This window comes from Mauremys reevesii, linkage group 7 (assembly GCF_016161935.1).
Source record: "Mauremys reevesii isolate NIE-2019 linkage group 7, ASM1616193v1, whole genome shotgun sequence".
Taxonomy (NCBI): domain Eukaryota; kingdom Metazoa; phylum Chordata; order Testudines; family Geoemydidae; genus Mauremys; species Mauremys reevesii.
Window position 1 is genome coordinate 74,872,797 of NC_052629.1, and position 15,647 is coordinate 74,888,443.

The 15,647-nt window shown below is 50.6% G+C and overlaps 1 protein-coding gene across 4 annotated transcripts in view; it reads right to left on the reverse strand.

Annotated features, from left to right (window-relative positions):
• Positions 1-15,647, reverse strand: part of IP6K1 (inositol hexakisphosphate kinase 1) — a 118,992-nt gene that overhangs the window by 57,274 nt on the left and 46,071 nt on the right. Inside the window, exon 2 of one of the 4 annotated variants that reach the window (XM_039482320.1) lies at positions 6,268-6,394. The exons of the other annotated variants lie outside the window; for them this stretch is intronic. The gene's annotated coding sequence lies outside the window, so the exon portion shown is untranslated. The remainder of the gene's footprint in view (positions 1-6,267; positions 6,395-15,647) is intronic. 4 annotated transcript variants of the gene reach the window in all.

The window sequence follows — 15,647 nt, forward strand, 5'->3', positions numbered from 1 at the left end:
GATGGAGGGACTGCAGGTTCGGATGGCGGAGCCTGCCGAAGTCCTGTGTGATGAGGTCCGGCCACAACGGAAGGGGGATGGGATCCCGAATGGAGAGCTCTAGCAGCAGGGTGTACCAATGCTGCCTCGGCCAGGCCGGAGCTACGAGTATGACGCGGGCTCTGTCCCTCCGCAGCCTCTGTAGCACTCGGTTTACTCGGGAACGCGTAGAGGAGGTGATCCTTCCAGGAATACAGGAAGGCGTCCGACAGGGAGCCCGGCGAGTGACCCCGGAGCGAGCAAAACAGGTAGCACTTCCTGTTCTCCTTGGACGCACACCCACCTCTGGAAGATTGTGTGTACTACATCGGGACGGAGAGACCACTCGTGGGAGAGGAACGACCTGCTGAGATGGTCGGCCAGCGTGTTCTGCACTCCCGGAAGAAAGGACGCTTCCAGGTGAATGGAGTGGGTCACGCAGAAGTCCCACAGGAGCATCGCTTCCTTGCAGAGGAAGGAGGAGCGGGCTCCGCCCTGCTTGTTCACGTAGAACATTGCTGTTGTATTGTCCGTGAACACTGTCACACAGCAGCCTTGTAGGCGGGCGCGGAAGGTGCGACATGCCAAACGGATCGCTCGCAGCTCGCGGACATTGATGTGGAGAGCGAGCTCTTGGGGCGACCAAAGGCCTTGGGTGTGGAGGTCGCCGAGGTGAGCTCCCCAACCGAGCGCTAAGGCATCCGTGGTCAGAATGGCGGATGGGCAAGGAGGGTGGAACGGGACTCCGGCACACACGACCTCCGGGTCGAGCCACCAGCTGAGGGACTCGAGGGTCGGCCTGGTGACCATGACCACCATGTCGATGGTGCGGCCGGTACACCGACGCGAGCCAAGACTGGAACGGGCGGAGGTGGAGCCGCGCGTACGCGGTGATGTACGTGCATGATGCCATGTGGCCCAGGAGACGGAGGCAGGAGCGCACCGTCGTGGTCGGGAAGGTGACGAGGTCCCGGATGATGGAGACCATCGTCTGATGTCGAGATCGCGGTAGGCAGGCTCGGGCCAACAAGGAGTCGAGGACCGCTCCAATGAACTCCACCCGCTGTGACGGAATCAAAGTGGACTTCTCGGCGTTGATGAGAAGACCGAGTCGCTGAAAGAGGGACAGGATTTCTGTCATCTGGCCCATTACCAGTTGTCGAGACTGTCCGCGAACCAGCCAGTCGTCGAGATACGGGTAGACGTGTATCTGACGACGGCGGAGGGCTGCGGCAACCACTGCCATGCATTTGGTAAACACCCTCGGTGCGGTAGCGAGCCCGAATGGCAACACGGCGAACTGGTAGTGGGCATTGTTGACCACAAAATGGAGGTAACGTCGATGAGGATAGATTGTGACATGGAAGTAGGCGTCCTTCATGTCGAGGGCGGCAAACCAGTCTCCCGGATCCAGAGAGGGAATGATGGTCCCCACGGTGACCATGCGAAACTTGGGCTTGAGCAGGTATTTGTTCAGCTCTCGAAGGTCCAGGATAGGACGTAGCCCTCCTTTCGCTTTGGGGATGAGAAAATAACGGGAATAGAATCCCCTGCCCCGCCTGTCTTGAGGCACTGCCTCTATGGCACCCCCGCTCAACAGAGTCTGGACCTCTTGTAGGAGGAATTGCTCGGGAGAGGGGTCCCTGAAGAGGGACAGGGAGGGTGGGTGGGAAGGTGGGGGTGAAACAAATTGAAGGCGGTATCCCGACTGGACTGTTTGAAGCACCCAGTTGTCCGTTGTTATTTGGGACCACGCCGAAAAGAAATAGGAGAGGCGGTTGTGGAAGAGAAGGGTAGGATCCGGTAGGGAGAGTGATGGGCCGTCCTCGTGCGTCCCATCAAAAGGCCTGCTTGGACCCCTGAGGGGCCTTGGAAGAGGCCTGGCCCTGGTTACGCCTGTTGCCGGAAGGACGACGGCGAGTTGGGCCCAGTCGCCTGCTATTGTACGGGCGGTAGCGTTGCTGATGGAAGGACCGGGGGGGTTGCTGCCGGAAGGACCTGCGCTGTGGAGCCGGCGTGTGCATCCCGAGGGTGCGGATGGCAATGCGACCGTCCTTCAGGGTCTGGATCCGGGAATCAGTCTTCTCAGAGAAGAGACCCTGAGTGTCAAAAGTCAGGTCCTGTAACGTATACTGCACCTCCGGCGGCAGGGTGGAGGACTGCAGCCAGGAGATGCGCCGCATCGTCACGCCGGAGGCTAAGGTCCGAGCTCCTGAGTCCGCGGCGTCAAGGGCGGCCGTGATGGAGGACCTGGACGATTTCTTTCCCTCGTCCAACATTGCCGAGAACTCCTGGCGGGAGGCTGTTGGCAGGAACTCTGTAAACTTCACCAGGGACGTCATGATGTCAAAGACGTACCTGGCGAGGAGGACCATCTGGTTAGCTATGCGCATTTTCAGGCCGCCCGCCGAGTAGATTTTGCGGCCTAACAGGTCCATTCGCCACGCGTCCTTCGACTTAGGCGCAGGGGCAGGTTGACCATGCCTCTCCCTGTCGTTGACCGACTGAACGACCAACGAGTCCGGGGTTGGGTGAGTATAGACTATACTATAGAGATACTCGTAGCCCGTGAGGGGGGACTGAATATTTGCGCTTGACCCCACGAGCCCTAGGAGTGACGGACGCCGGTGTCTGCCAGAGTGTGGTGGCGTTCTTTTGTATTGTCCGTATGAACGGTAACGCCACTCGCACTGGAGCCTCCGCTCCGACCACATTTGTGATAGGGTCCTCGTCCTCCTGAACTTCCGCCACGAGAAGATCCATGGCCGTCGCCACGCGGCGAAGCAGGTCTTGGTGAGCCTTCAGGTCTATTGGCGGAGGCTCCTTGGTAGAAGCTCCGGCCACCGCCTCGTTCGGTGAGGACGACGATGACAAGCCCTGGACGATGACCTCAGTCGAAGGACCTGCGGACTGTTCGTCGGCTGGTTCGGGCTGCATGGTCCTCTCGCGGTCAGGCTCGCGTGGTGGTGAAGGGGGCGGTCGGCTAACAGTCGCCTCTGGTACCCTGCGCTCGGAGGCAGGGGCTCTTGGGGGCAACGGCACCCCCTGAGACTCATACTGGGCCCATGGCACCCAGAATCCCCACTGCTGTGCCCCCTGAGGTTGACCGTGTGGGGTAGGCGGTAGGAGTCCATTGCTGTCCGCCGCGGAGGCGACCGACGCAGGGCGGGATGGCCATGGCGGTGCCGAGGCGCTGATGGAATGCGCCGTTGACTGAGGCAGTCCGGCCCCGGACGGTGCCGAGGATCGGTACCGGTCTTCACGGTACCGGGATGGTGACCGAGACCAACGTCTGTCGCGGTGCCGGGAGCTCGACCGGTGCCGGGAGCTCGACTGGGATCCAGATCTGCGGTGCCAGGAGCGGCTGCGCGAGTCGCGGTGCCGGGACGGAGACCTCCGTCGGTGCCGACGCGACGGCGATCGGGATCTGGTGCGACGCCGGGAGTGCGACCGGTACCGTGATGACGAACGGTACCGGGACTGCGACTGACGTCGAGACGGCGACCGGTACCGCGATGGCGAGCGGTGCCGAGATCGCGAGCGACGGGACGGTGACCTGCGGTGGGACCGGGAACGTGACCGGGACCGGGAGCGTCGTCCGTGCCGTCTGTCCGGAGAGGGCGGCCGGGTCATCATGGCCGGCTTTCCTGCCGACACGACAGCCCGCGCCGGCGGAGCCGGGGGCCGGAGGCTCGGTGCCTCTATGAGCTATATAAGCTCGCGCGCCGAGGAGAATGTCTCAGGCGTAGATGGCAGCCGGGGCTCGACCACGGTCAGTGCCGGGGAGCGTGGCGGTGCCGGACTCGACGGCCCTTGCAATGCCGGAGTCAACGGTCCAGTGCACGTCTTGTGCATGGCTACCGTGGAGGCCGCAGGTAGCGCAATCGTCAGCGCTGCTGAGTCCTCCGCGTGGGACTTAGCAATCGCCTTCGCCAGCTTGCGCTTCTTAGAAGGCGAGAGCGAGCGGTGCCGAGTCTTCGGAGCCGCTGGCTGAGGCTGCGGAGCCGCGGTGCCGGAGCGGCTCGGGGCCGCTGGTGCGCTCTGCACCGATGAAGTTCTCGGTGCCGGCGCGGACGGTGCCGGGGGCTGGAGCGACGCCTCCATTAGGAGTTGTTTTAATCGCATGTCCCGCTCCTTAACGAGTTCGCGGCTTAAAGGCGGAACAGAAAGAACACTTATCTGTTTGGTGACCTTCGCCAAGGCAACGGAGGCAGGCGTCTTGCGGGTCCCCGATTGGCATAGGCCTCTGGCACGATGCGCAGGGCTTAAAGCCCGGTGCCTTGGGCATGAGCCCGCACTGGGGGAGGAAAGGGAGGGGATACCCCCCTTAACCTTATCCTAAAACCTAACTAACTTGACTATCTACACTAAGTACTAAACGAACTATATACAGAGAACAGTAGCGAGAGCTAGGGTGGTGGAGGACAGAGAGCACTCCACAGTTCCAACTGGCCGTCACGGGCGGTAAGAAGGAACTGAGGAGCGGACGGGGTATATAACAGGCGCCATAGCGGCGCCACTCTAGGGGCGCCAGCCGGCCCGCCGGAGTTGCTAGGGTAAAAAAGTTCCGAAGAGCCGTGCACGCACGGCGCGCACACCTGACTGGAATGCATAGGAGCAATCAGTCGAAGAAGAACAATGTTTCTGCCCCATCAGGCACTGGGAGCTTAACCCAGAATTCCAATGGGCGGTGGAGACTGCGGGAACTGTGGGATAGCTAGTGTGGACATACACAGTTGACTTCTATAAAATCGAACTAATTTCATAGCGTAGACATACCGTAACTCACTGCTACCAATTCCTTCCAACATGAATCATTTGTATCATCGTAGTGCCCTGAAAGCCCCAATCAGCATTGAGGCCTCCATAGAGGAAGGCCTCTTCCTAATTATTGTACACAGTGCTGTGCGTATCTTTCCTTTGTAATTTGTAGGGAATACAAATTGCATACGGCTGCCCTCAAAACTGTTCCAAGTAAGAAATGGGAAGCAGAGACCTCTGGAGTGATATCCTAATGAAGGTTCTAATGCCAGTGTGCTGCTGATAGTTGATCCATTTTAATCCTGATCGTAATGGCTTATGGATGGAATGTATTTCATTGACAACATTGTACCAGAAAGCACAAGCAGAAGAGCTGCTTGTAAAGGACTTCTCAGACATTTAAAGAGGGACACTGGCATGGCCAGGAGCCCTAAAACATGAAGTTAAAGTTGAGCTGAGAGCATGAAGTGGGCGGAGCAAGGAACTCTCAAATTCTAATCCTTCCTCCTGCTGACTCACTGGGTGGGCTTTGGAGAAGTCACAGCCAGAGTCTGTGAAATGGGAACACATCCTGCTCCTACTACTCTGATCTGTCTGTAGAGACCTCACAATGTTGTGCTTAATGCTTCAACGCTGTTTTACAGATGTGATTGTTTGTAATATATGATATACACAAATACACTACTGGCAGGCAACAGTCACAGGCATCCTAACTCCAAGCAGTCCGTGTGCACACAAGAGCAGGAATGTTGCCTTTTCTGGAAGCAGCCCATGTCCACTATTCCAAACAGGTCATTCTGAATGAAGGGTCAGTGTACGGGAAACCTCATGGTCTTTCAGTTTCTTCTACTCAGGAATAAGGCCAGTCAACAAGTTAAAGGGCTTAATCCAAATGCAAATCTGTCATTTCTGCTTCAGAAGACTTTTGCCATCAGGCAAGTTTAAAGTTCAAGCCTCAACAGCTGTCTGCAGCAAAACTGTGGGCCTCCCTGGTTAAGCAGACAGAGACTCTTCCCTGGGCCAAGGAGGGTGGGGTGGATGCTTCGGCAGTAATGGTTACGGAAGCTTATGCAGCTGCCAGTTATATCTCCATCTCTTCCCCTCCCCTGCTCACAGAGAAAAGAGCCCAGCTCCAGGGACTGATGTTGTTGAGGCAGTGATGCATCCTGATTTTCAAACAAAGGGGCCACACAGTCAACATCCCCTCAGCTACCCAGAAGCGTTGATGCCTCTCTCCACCTCAAAAAGTGAGGGTGTGCAGCAGGCAATCCCATGCTATCACTTCAGGGATGGGTCAAAAGCTTCCTACCACCAGCTTCAGGGAGCAGGAATCCCACTGTGATCCCTCTCCCCTAGTCACCACCAAAATAAATGCCACCCACTAAATATCTACTTTGCATTTAAAATGCTAGAGCGCATGCCCCAGAATGTATGGTCTCCCATCACCACACCAGCCCCCCACTGCAGACCATGCAGGGAGTCACTCACCATTCCTCCAGCCCTTGATTGTTCAGCCCACAGGAGCTCCTACAACTCCTGAACGGCCATGGGAATTGTGAAGAGACAAGACTCAAAGTCAGGATTGGCGCTCTCTCCTCACTCCAGTTGGCAGAATCTGTGTCATCATACATATACAAGACGTTCAGTCCTGCACAGCAGGCCAGCCTTGCTTTGAACAGCATCCCCCCTGGGAAGCTAGCATCTTCCCTTCATCAGGCCACGCAAACACAGAACCCTCTCCTGCTGTGTAGGGCCCTTTTTGTACAACAGTAGAACATAACCAGTGATGACAGAAGCTGAAACAGAGTAAGAAAATGGGTGCCATGGACACTGAAGTGAAAAAGGTTACTATTCACAGAGCACCTGAGGTGTACGTGATGCTCAGTAGACAAAGTCAAGGGGCCCTGCCTTGAAGAGCTTAAAAGCTAAACAAGATATAATCAATGGGAAAGGAAGAAAGCACACAATTACTGACTAGGCTGTTCAGGGCCGTCCTTAGGATTTATGGTGCCCTAGGCGGGATTATTAAACTGGTGCCCCTGTGCCTGTCTTGCTCTTAGCAACACAAACATAAGCTTACACTATTGGAAAACTTGCCACATGCATGTTATTAAAACCAGTTTAACTTAATTAAGCACACTGTAATGCTGATGAACTAGCACTAAAAAGTAGCACTATAGAAAAAATTCTGATTTGACAGAATGATGCAAATAATATATTTTTTTAAATTTGTCAACATTTTATTGGAAATTTATATGAAGAGGTATTGAAACAAGGATTAGTTTTTAATTAAAAGCAATCTTTCTGGCTTTTTTGGCTGCAAAATCAGTAAGAATGTCATTGTATGACAAAGATAAAGTGATGTCTTGTTCGATTGCAAGAATAGCAAGACCAGTCAAGTGTTCCTGACTCATTGTAGAGCAGAAATAGTTTTTAATGAGCATTAGTTTTGAGAAACTCCGTTCTCCTGGTGCTACTATTAGGAATAGTCAGTAGAATACGAGTGGCAATGTACACATTAGGATATATGCCAACAAGTTTTCTGGTATGAATAAACTGTACAATGTCCATCATCGATTTTTCATGTGGCAACAATTTAATTCTTAGTACAGTTCAAGTCCATTTTAATCAAAACGATCACCATGCTACAGGAGGCTCTCTAGGTCAGGGGTCTCCAACACGGTGCCCACGGGCGCCATGGCACCCACAGGGGCCTCTCAATGCACCTGCGTACTGGCTGGAGGACGAGCATCTGCCAAAATGCTGCCAAAATTCAGCGGCATTTCAGTGCCGCTGCCTCTGGATGACACTGCTTGCCGCCGACTGAATTGACACTGCTTGCCACTGAATTTTGGCGGCATTTTGACAGAAGTAGTATAAGGGCCCTACCATCAATCAAACCCTAACCCCGCCCCTTGACCCCTATAGCCCCTCCCACCTGTCACCGGAAGTCCCACCCTATGGGGTATTACTTCCGGGGACAAGATGGCCACATGACCGGAAGCAAAGGGGGTCATGTGACCCCTCTAAGAACTCCTCCCACCACCCTCTACCAATCAGGAGGGGTTTTGTCCCGGAAGGACCACCCCGAGAAGAGATTTTGCCCAATGAGGGTGGCTTCCGGGGCGGGTGACCGGAAGCGAGGGGGGTCATGTGACCCCTCTAAGAACTCCTCCCAAGGCCCACCGCCAATCCGAGTGCAGCACCATTACCCTATAAGTTCCAGCGCCGGACAGAGGAGGCCATTTCTTATCAAGGACACGGGGTATTTAGAAAAGCGCGGAAAGGCTGCTGAGAGGAAACATGGACTCCTTCAACACCCCCGTCAGAAATTCAGACTTTGTTTTAGACCCAAGCACCATACTTATGTGGCGCAGGCGCTACGTCAGTGACAGTTCTGAGGAGGGAGTGACCGAGGGGAGCCCAACTATACATACAACATGATGGGGGCTAATTTAGCTACAACGAGTCAGGAAAAAGATCTTGGAGTTATCGTGGATAGTTCTCTGAAGATGTCCACGCAGTGTGCAGAGGCGGTCAAAAAAGCAAACAGGATGTTAGGAATCATTAAAAAGGGGATAGAGAATAAGACTGAGAATATATTATTGCCCTTATATAAATCCATGGTACGCCCACATCTCGAATACTGTGTACAGATGTGGTCTCCTCACCTCAAAAAAGATATTCTAGCACTAGAAAAGGTTCAGAAAAGAGCAACTAAAATGATTAGGGGTTTAGAGAAGGTCCCATATGAGGAAAGATTAAAGAGGCTAGGACTCTTCAGTTTGGAAAAGAGAAGACTAAGGGGGGACATGATAGAGGTATATAAAATCATGAGTGATGTTGAGAAAGTGGATAAGGAAAAGTTATTTACTTATTCACATAATACAAGAACTAGGGGTCACCAAATGAAATTAATAGGCAGCAGGTTTAAAACAAATAAAAGGAAGTTCTTCTTCACGCAGCGCACAGTCAACTTGTGGAACTCCTTACCTGAGGAGGTTGTGAAGGCTAGGACTATAACAATGTTTAAAAGGGGACTGGATAAATTCATGGTGGCTAAGTCCATAAATGGCTATTAGCCAGGATGGGTAAGAATGGTGTCCCTAGCCTCTGTTCGTCAGAGGATGGAGATGGATGGCAGGAGAGAAATCACTTGATCATTGCCTGTTAGGTTCACTCCCTCAGGGGCACCTGGCATTGGCCACTGTCGGTAGACAGATACTGGGCTAGATGGACCTTTGGTCTGACCCGGTACGGCCTTTCTTATGTTCTTATGTTCTTATGAGCCCGAATGCCCATCCGTTGATGGATACGTCAGAACCCAAACCCGACACCCTCGTGAGGCCCCCCGATGAGCCTGATGGCCTCTCTTTGTCCACCCCCTCAGATTGCCGCTCGGAGGAGTTACCGGTGGACAAGGCAAACGGAAAACACGGCGCTCAGGTAAATGAATGATTAAGAAACGGCGGGGGTGGAGGAGGTAATGAGGCTAGGAATGGGGTTTGTGTAAATTTAAAAATCAACCAAGCGGTTGGTGTACTTATACTGTTTTTTTTTTTTTAATTTTTTAACAGCTCGACGAGGCCTTTCTAGACGCCTTAAAGAACTTGCGTATCAGTAACCCGGTGGGAGTAAATAGATCGAACATTAGCTGTTTTTGCTCATGTCCTTTTCACCGCCAAAAAAAGGACAAAATGGAAGAATGAACCAGCTCAGACTTACCAGGGGGTGATGGCGTCCATTTTACAGGCGTCTGTAAAAACAAAATGGAAGAATGAACCAGCTTAGACTTACCGTGGGGGTGATGGCGGCCATTTTACAACTGTCTGTAAAAACAAAACAAACAAACAAACAAAAAGATTATGTTAAACCAGGCAATTAATAAATTGTATTTAAAATGTGTCAATATGAGTGTGTCCATTTTTATACTTGTGGTAGTAAAAGACGGTACCGGTAGCAGGCATGTCTACGCCGACAGCTCTTTTAAAGAAAATATATTACAATCCCAGGGAAGTTGGGAGCTTTGGCGGAGTGAACCCTTTTTTTCAAGAGGCTAGAAAGCATAGTAAAACTTTAAATAGAAGACAAGTAACAGCTTGGCTTTTAGACCAGGATGCTTACACTTTACACAAACCGGCTCGAATACATTTTAAAAGAAACAAGACCATTGTTTCAGATGTGGATGCACAGTGGCAGGCAGATTTGGTGGATATGCACCGATTCTCCAAACACAACAGCGGTTTTAAGTACATCTTAACAGTGATAGACATTTTATCCAAATATGCCTGGGCCTTAGGCCTAAAAGACAAGACGGGTGGTGAAGTATCCAAGGCCTTTAAAGCTATTTTTAGCGAAGGGCGCGTGCCTCAAAAATTACAAACCGATCGGGGGAAAGAATTTTTAAACAAACCTTTAAGTGGATTGTTAAAGCGGCATGGGGTTCACCATTTTGTTACTAATAATGAAGTTAAAGCAGGGGTTGTGGAGCGATTTAACAGGACTTTAAAAACTAGGATGTGGAGATATTTTACAGCCCATAACACCTTTCGCTACATTGACGTCTTACCTGACTTTATAAAGAGTTACAACCAGAGCTTTCACAGAACTATACGTACCAGACCCCTTGATGTTAACCCTTCAAATTCTTTGAAGGTATGGAAAACGGTTTACGGAGATGTTTTTAAAATAAATCGGGTTGTTGCCCCTTTTAGAAAAGGTGACCACGTGAGACTGTCTAAAACCAAAGGCGCTTTTGAAAAAGGTTATGAACAGATGTTTACCGATGAGATATTCATAGTGGATGAAGCCTTAACCAGGAGCCAAAGACCTGTCTACCGATTAAAAGATTATGAGGGTGAGGCAGTTACTGGATCTTTTTACCCTGAAGAATTACAAAAAGTAAACCCCAAACGAGACAGGATTTACAGGATTGAAAAAATTCTAGCGGAGAAAGGAAAAGGGAGAAAAAAACAGCTACTGGTGAAATGGTTGGGTTGGCCTGATAAGTTTAACAGCTGGGTGGAAGCTTCTCAGCTCTGTGACATTTAGACACGAAACAGAAAAAATTCCTCCTGCAAAAGACAGAGAAAATTAATAATGAGTGATGGCGGGTTTTACATCACTTTGCCCAGCAATGCCAGCTCTGCAGTTTTTCCCCAAAACACCATTTCAAACTTTACAATACGGCTAATTAAGCCCTTGGATCTCCCTGGTGCTTGGGAGGTGGGGTTAGTGGAAATACAGTACCCGCACAGTTGGAATACTGTTAATGAAGACACCCCTTTTGAAATCACCTTTGGAGATACGACGTGGAAGTTTGTCCTACGACGAGGTTATTACTCGACCATACCTGAATTACTGGAGCATATGAACAGCGCCGTGGCTCGTCACCCCGGACCACCTGAGGTGGTCATGAACTACGACCCTGTGAGCAGAAAAGTGAGACTTAAATCTACCAATTTTATTTACGGGTTTTCTAGTGGCGGGGAGCTAGCTAACGTTTTGGGTTTGGGCCCCAAACGCAACGTCCAAAAATTTCCCTTCTCGGCAGACATCACAGGCGGTTTTAACTCCTTGTATCTGTACACGGATATTGTAGAGCACCAGTTTGTGGGGGACTTTTCTGTACCCCTGTTACGCTGCGTCCCGGTCCGAGGAAGGAACAATGAGTTTGTTACCATCACCTACGATAAACCTCATTACGTCCCTGTCAGTAAACACCACATTGACACCATTACCATTGAAATAAAGACAGATCAGAACAGAAGCGTTTCATTTCGCTTTGGCAAGGTGATCGTCAAGCTGCATTTGCGACCGCGGAGAGAGCGAGGTTTCTAAAAAAAAAAAAGCAAAACACTATTATGGCGATCGTAAAAAATTATGGCGACCCTACCATCTACAGGAACTATTACAAAGCCCAGGCTGGATATGCCCTTCCTGGATATCATGGGGCCCCCGTAATGTACGGGGCTGGTGTGGGTGGAATATTTCGTAGCCTTTTTCGAAAAGCTGTACCGCTTTTGAGGAGAGGGCTAGAGATTATTAAACCCCACGTTAAAACTGCCGCTCAAAACATAGCTAAAGACGTGGTAGGTCATGTCTCCCGGGCTGTTCTGGAGAAGGTGGGGAATACAGCTTCACAGGAAGGATCGGGGCTGATGTACATTAAAAGGAGGAAGAGAAAGAGAAATACGTCATACCCGCGACGCACAGGGCCCCCGAAACCCTTTAAAAGAAGGGCTTTGACACGCAGGGCCAGCCATAAACGAAAGTCCAAGAGGAAGCCTGGGCAAAAGAGGAGACGCGGGGTGTCTGCTATAAGAGACATATTTTAATCGATATGGTTTTTGTTCACTGCGGGTCTGAAGAGTGCGCCAAATCCGAACTAGACTTGTTTCAAATAGCCCCTACGCAGACCAGCATTGAAAAAAGCATTTACATTGAGGTGCCACCTCTATCGGCCGTTACGGAGTCTGCCCCCATTGACTTTTTTATAGCCGGGAATGGCATAGATTATATGGATTTAAACAATACGCTGCTTTACCTGTGTTGCAAGATTGTAAAAGGAGACGGAACTGAACTTGCCGCGGACGCCGAAGTGGGTCTGGTGAATTACCCTGTGGCCTCTATTTTCAGCCAGTTGGATGTTACGCTGGGAGACCGCCTTGTAAGCCAAAGCAACAACTGTTATCCTTACAGGGCCTTTATAGAATCAGTGCTCAATTACAGCGATGACACCCTCGCCACGCAATTTTCTGCCGGTCTGTTTTACAAAGACACTGCTGGACAACATGAAAAAACAGAGTTGGATGGAAGGAATCTAGGGTTTGTGAGGCGTGCAAAGCTGACGGCCGAGAGCAAAACGGTAGAGCTGCTGGGCCATCTACACAGTGACCTGTTTTTTCAAGTTGTCCAGCAGCTCTACCGTTTTGCTCTCGGCCGTCAGCTTTGCACGCCTCACAAACCCTAGATTCCTTCCATCCAACTCTGTTTTTTCAGGCCAACCCAACCATTTCACCAGTAGCTGTTTTTTTCTCCCTTTTCCTTTCTCCGCTAGAATTTTTTCAATCCTGTAAATCCTGTCTCGTTTGGGGTTTACTTTTTGTAATTCTTCAGGGTAAAAAGATCCAGTAACTGCCTCACCCTCATAATCTTTTAATCGGTAGACAGGTCTTTGGCTCCTGGTTAAGGCTTCATCCACTATGAATATCTCATCGGTAAACATCTGTTCATAACCTTTTTCAAAAGCGCCTTTGGTTTTAGACAGTCTCACGTGGTCACCTTTTCTAAAAGGGGCAACAACCCGATTTATTTTAAAAACATCTCCGTAAACCGTTTTCCATACCTTCAAAGAATTTGAAGGGTTAACATCAAGGGGTCTGGTACGTATAGTTCTGTGAAAGCTCTGGTTGTAACTCTTTATAAAGTCAGGTAAGACGTCAATGTAGCGAAAGGTGTTATGGGCTGTAAAATATCTCCACATCCTAGTTTTTAAAGTCCTGTTAAATCGCTCCACAACCCCTGCTTTAACTTCATTATTAGTAACAAAATGGTGAACCCCATGCCGCTTTAACAATCCACTTAAAGGTTTGTTTAAAAATTCTTTCCCCCGATCGGTTTGTAATTTTTGAGGCACGCGCCCTTCGCTAAAAATAGCTTTAAAGGCCTTGGATACTTCACCACCCGTCTTGTCTTTTAGGCCTAAGGCCCAGGCATATTTGGATAAAATGTCTATCACTGTTAAGATGTACTTAAAACCGCTGTTGTGTTTGGAGAATCGGTGCATATCCACCAAATCTGCCTGCCACTGTGCATCCACATCTGAAACAATGGTCTTGTTTCTTTTAAAATGTATTCGAGCCGGTTTGTGTAAAGTGTAAGCATCCTGGTCTAAAAGCCAAGCTGTTACTTGTCTTCTATTTAAAGTTTTACTATGCTTTCTAGCCTCTTGAAAAAAAGGGTTCACTCCGCCAAAGCTCCCAACTTCCCTGGGATTGTAATATATTTTCTTTAAAAGAGCTGTCGGCGTAGACATGCCTGCTACCGGTACCGTCTTTTACTACCACAAGTATAAAAATGGACACACTCATATTGACACATTTTAAATACAATTTATTAATTGCCTGGTTTAACATAATCTTTTTGTTTGTTTGTTTGTTTTTGTTTTTACAGACAGTTGTAAAATGGCCGCCATCACCCCCACGGTAAGTCTAAGCTGGTTCATTCTTCCATTTTGTTTTTACAGACGCCTGTAAAATGGACGCCATCACCCCCTGGTAAGTCTGAGCTGGTTCATTCTTCCATTTTGTCCTTTTTTTGGCGGTGAAAAGGACATGAGCAAAAACAGCTAATGTTCGATCTATTTACTCCCACCGGGTTACTGATACGCAAGTTCTTTAAGGCGTCTAGAAAGGCCTCGTCGAGCTGTTAAAAAATTAAAAAAAAAAAACAGTATAAGTACACCAACCGCTTGGTTGATTTTTAAATTTACACAAACCCCATTCCTAGCCTCATTACCTCCTCCACCCCCGCCGTTTCTTAATCATTCATTTACCTGAGCGCCGTGTTTTCCGTTTGCCTTGTCCACCGGTAACTCCTCCGAGCGGCAATCTGAGGGGGTGGACAAAGAGAGGCCATCAGGCTCATCGGGGGGCCTCACGAGGGTGTCGGGTTTGGGTTCTGACGTATCCATCAACGGATGGGCATTCGGGCTCCCCTCGGTCACTCCCTCCTCAGAACTGTCACTGACGTAGCGCCTGCGCCACATAAGTATGGTGCTTGGGTCTAAAACAAAGTCCGAATTTCTGACGGGGGTGTTGAAGGAGTCCATGTTTCCTCTCAGCAGCCTTTCCGCACTTTTCTAAATACCCCGTGTCCTTGATAAGAAATGGCCTCCTCTGTCCGGCGCTGGAACTTATAGGGTAATGGTGCTGCACTCGGATTGGCGGTGGGCCTTGGGAGGAGTTCTTAGAGGGGTCACATGACCCCCCTCGCTTCCGGTCACCCGCCCCGGAAGCCACCCTCATTGGGCAAAATCTCTTCTCGGGGTGGTCCTTCCGGGACAAAACCCCTCCTGATTGGTAAAGGGGGGTGGGAGGAGTTCTTAGAGGGGTCACATGACCCCCTTTGCTTCCGGTCATGTGGCCATCTTGACCCCGGAAGTAATACCCCCATAGGGTGGGACTTCCGGTGACAGGGGCTATAGGGGTCAAGGGGCGGGGTTAGGGGCGGGGTTAGGGTTTGATTGATGGTAGGGCCCTTATACTACTGGCAGATGCTCGTCCGCCACCATGGGCCTTCATCTGGCACCTGCCAGACGAAAAAGGTTGGGGACCACTGCTCTAGGTTCTTGCACTTTGTCATTAGTTGCTCTTGTTTTCCTATTTCGTTGAATTTAGTCCCGCTCAGCTCACTGCCAGCTGAGTGAATGGAACTCCAGGCCGACAGTTAGTTGAGTGGCTCAGCTGGGGTCTCAGCCATCGGTTTGCTCAGCCCGCTGCCAGCCTGGGGTTCCTTGGGGGTCCCCAGGCAAGCAGCGGGTGCTGAGTGGGGCTGGCAGCTGGGACCCCAGGTGGCAATGGGGCAGCAGCAGTGGCGGGCTGAGCCGCTCAGCCCACCGCTGTATGCCATCAAAAATCAGCTCGCATGCCACCTTTGGCACATGTGCCATAGGTTGCCGACCCCTGCTCTGTACACTAGTAAGGAGATGAGCATATTACAGTTGTTGGAGGGCTCTGTTTAGCAGTAACAGGGCTATAGGAAAGTCAGTCAACATTTTTTGTTTCTCTGATGAAAACTGGCCCACTCCCTTCCCCATACCAAACTTGTCACAAATAATTGTCAACAACTTAATTTTCTGTTTTTGG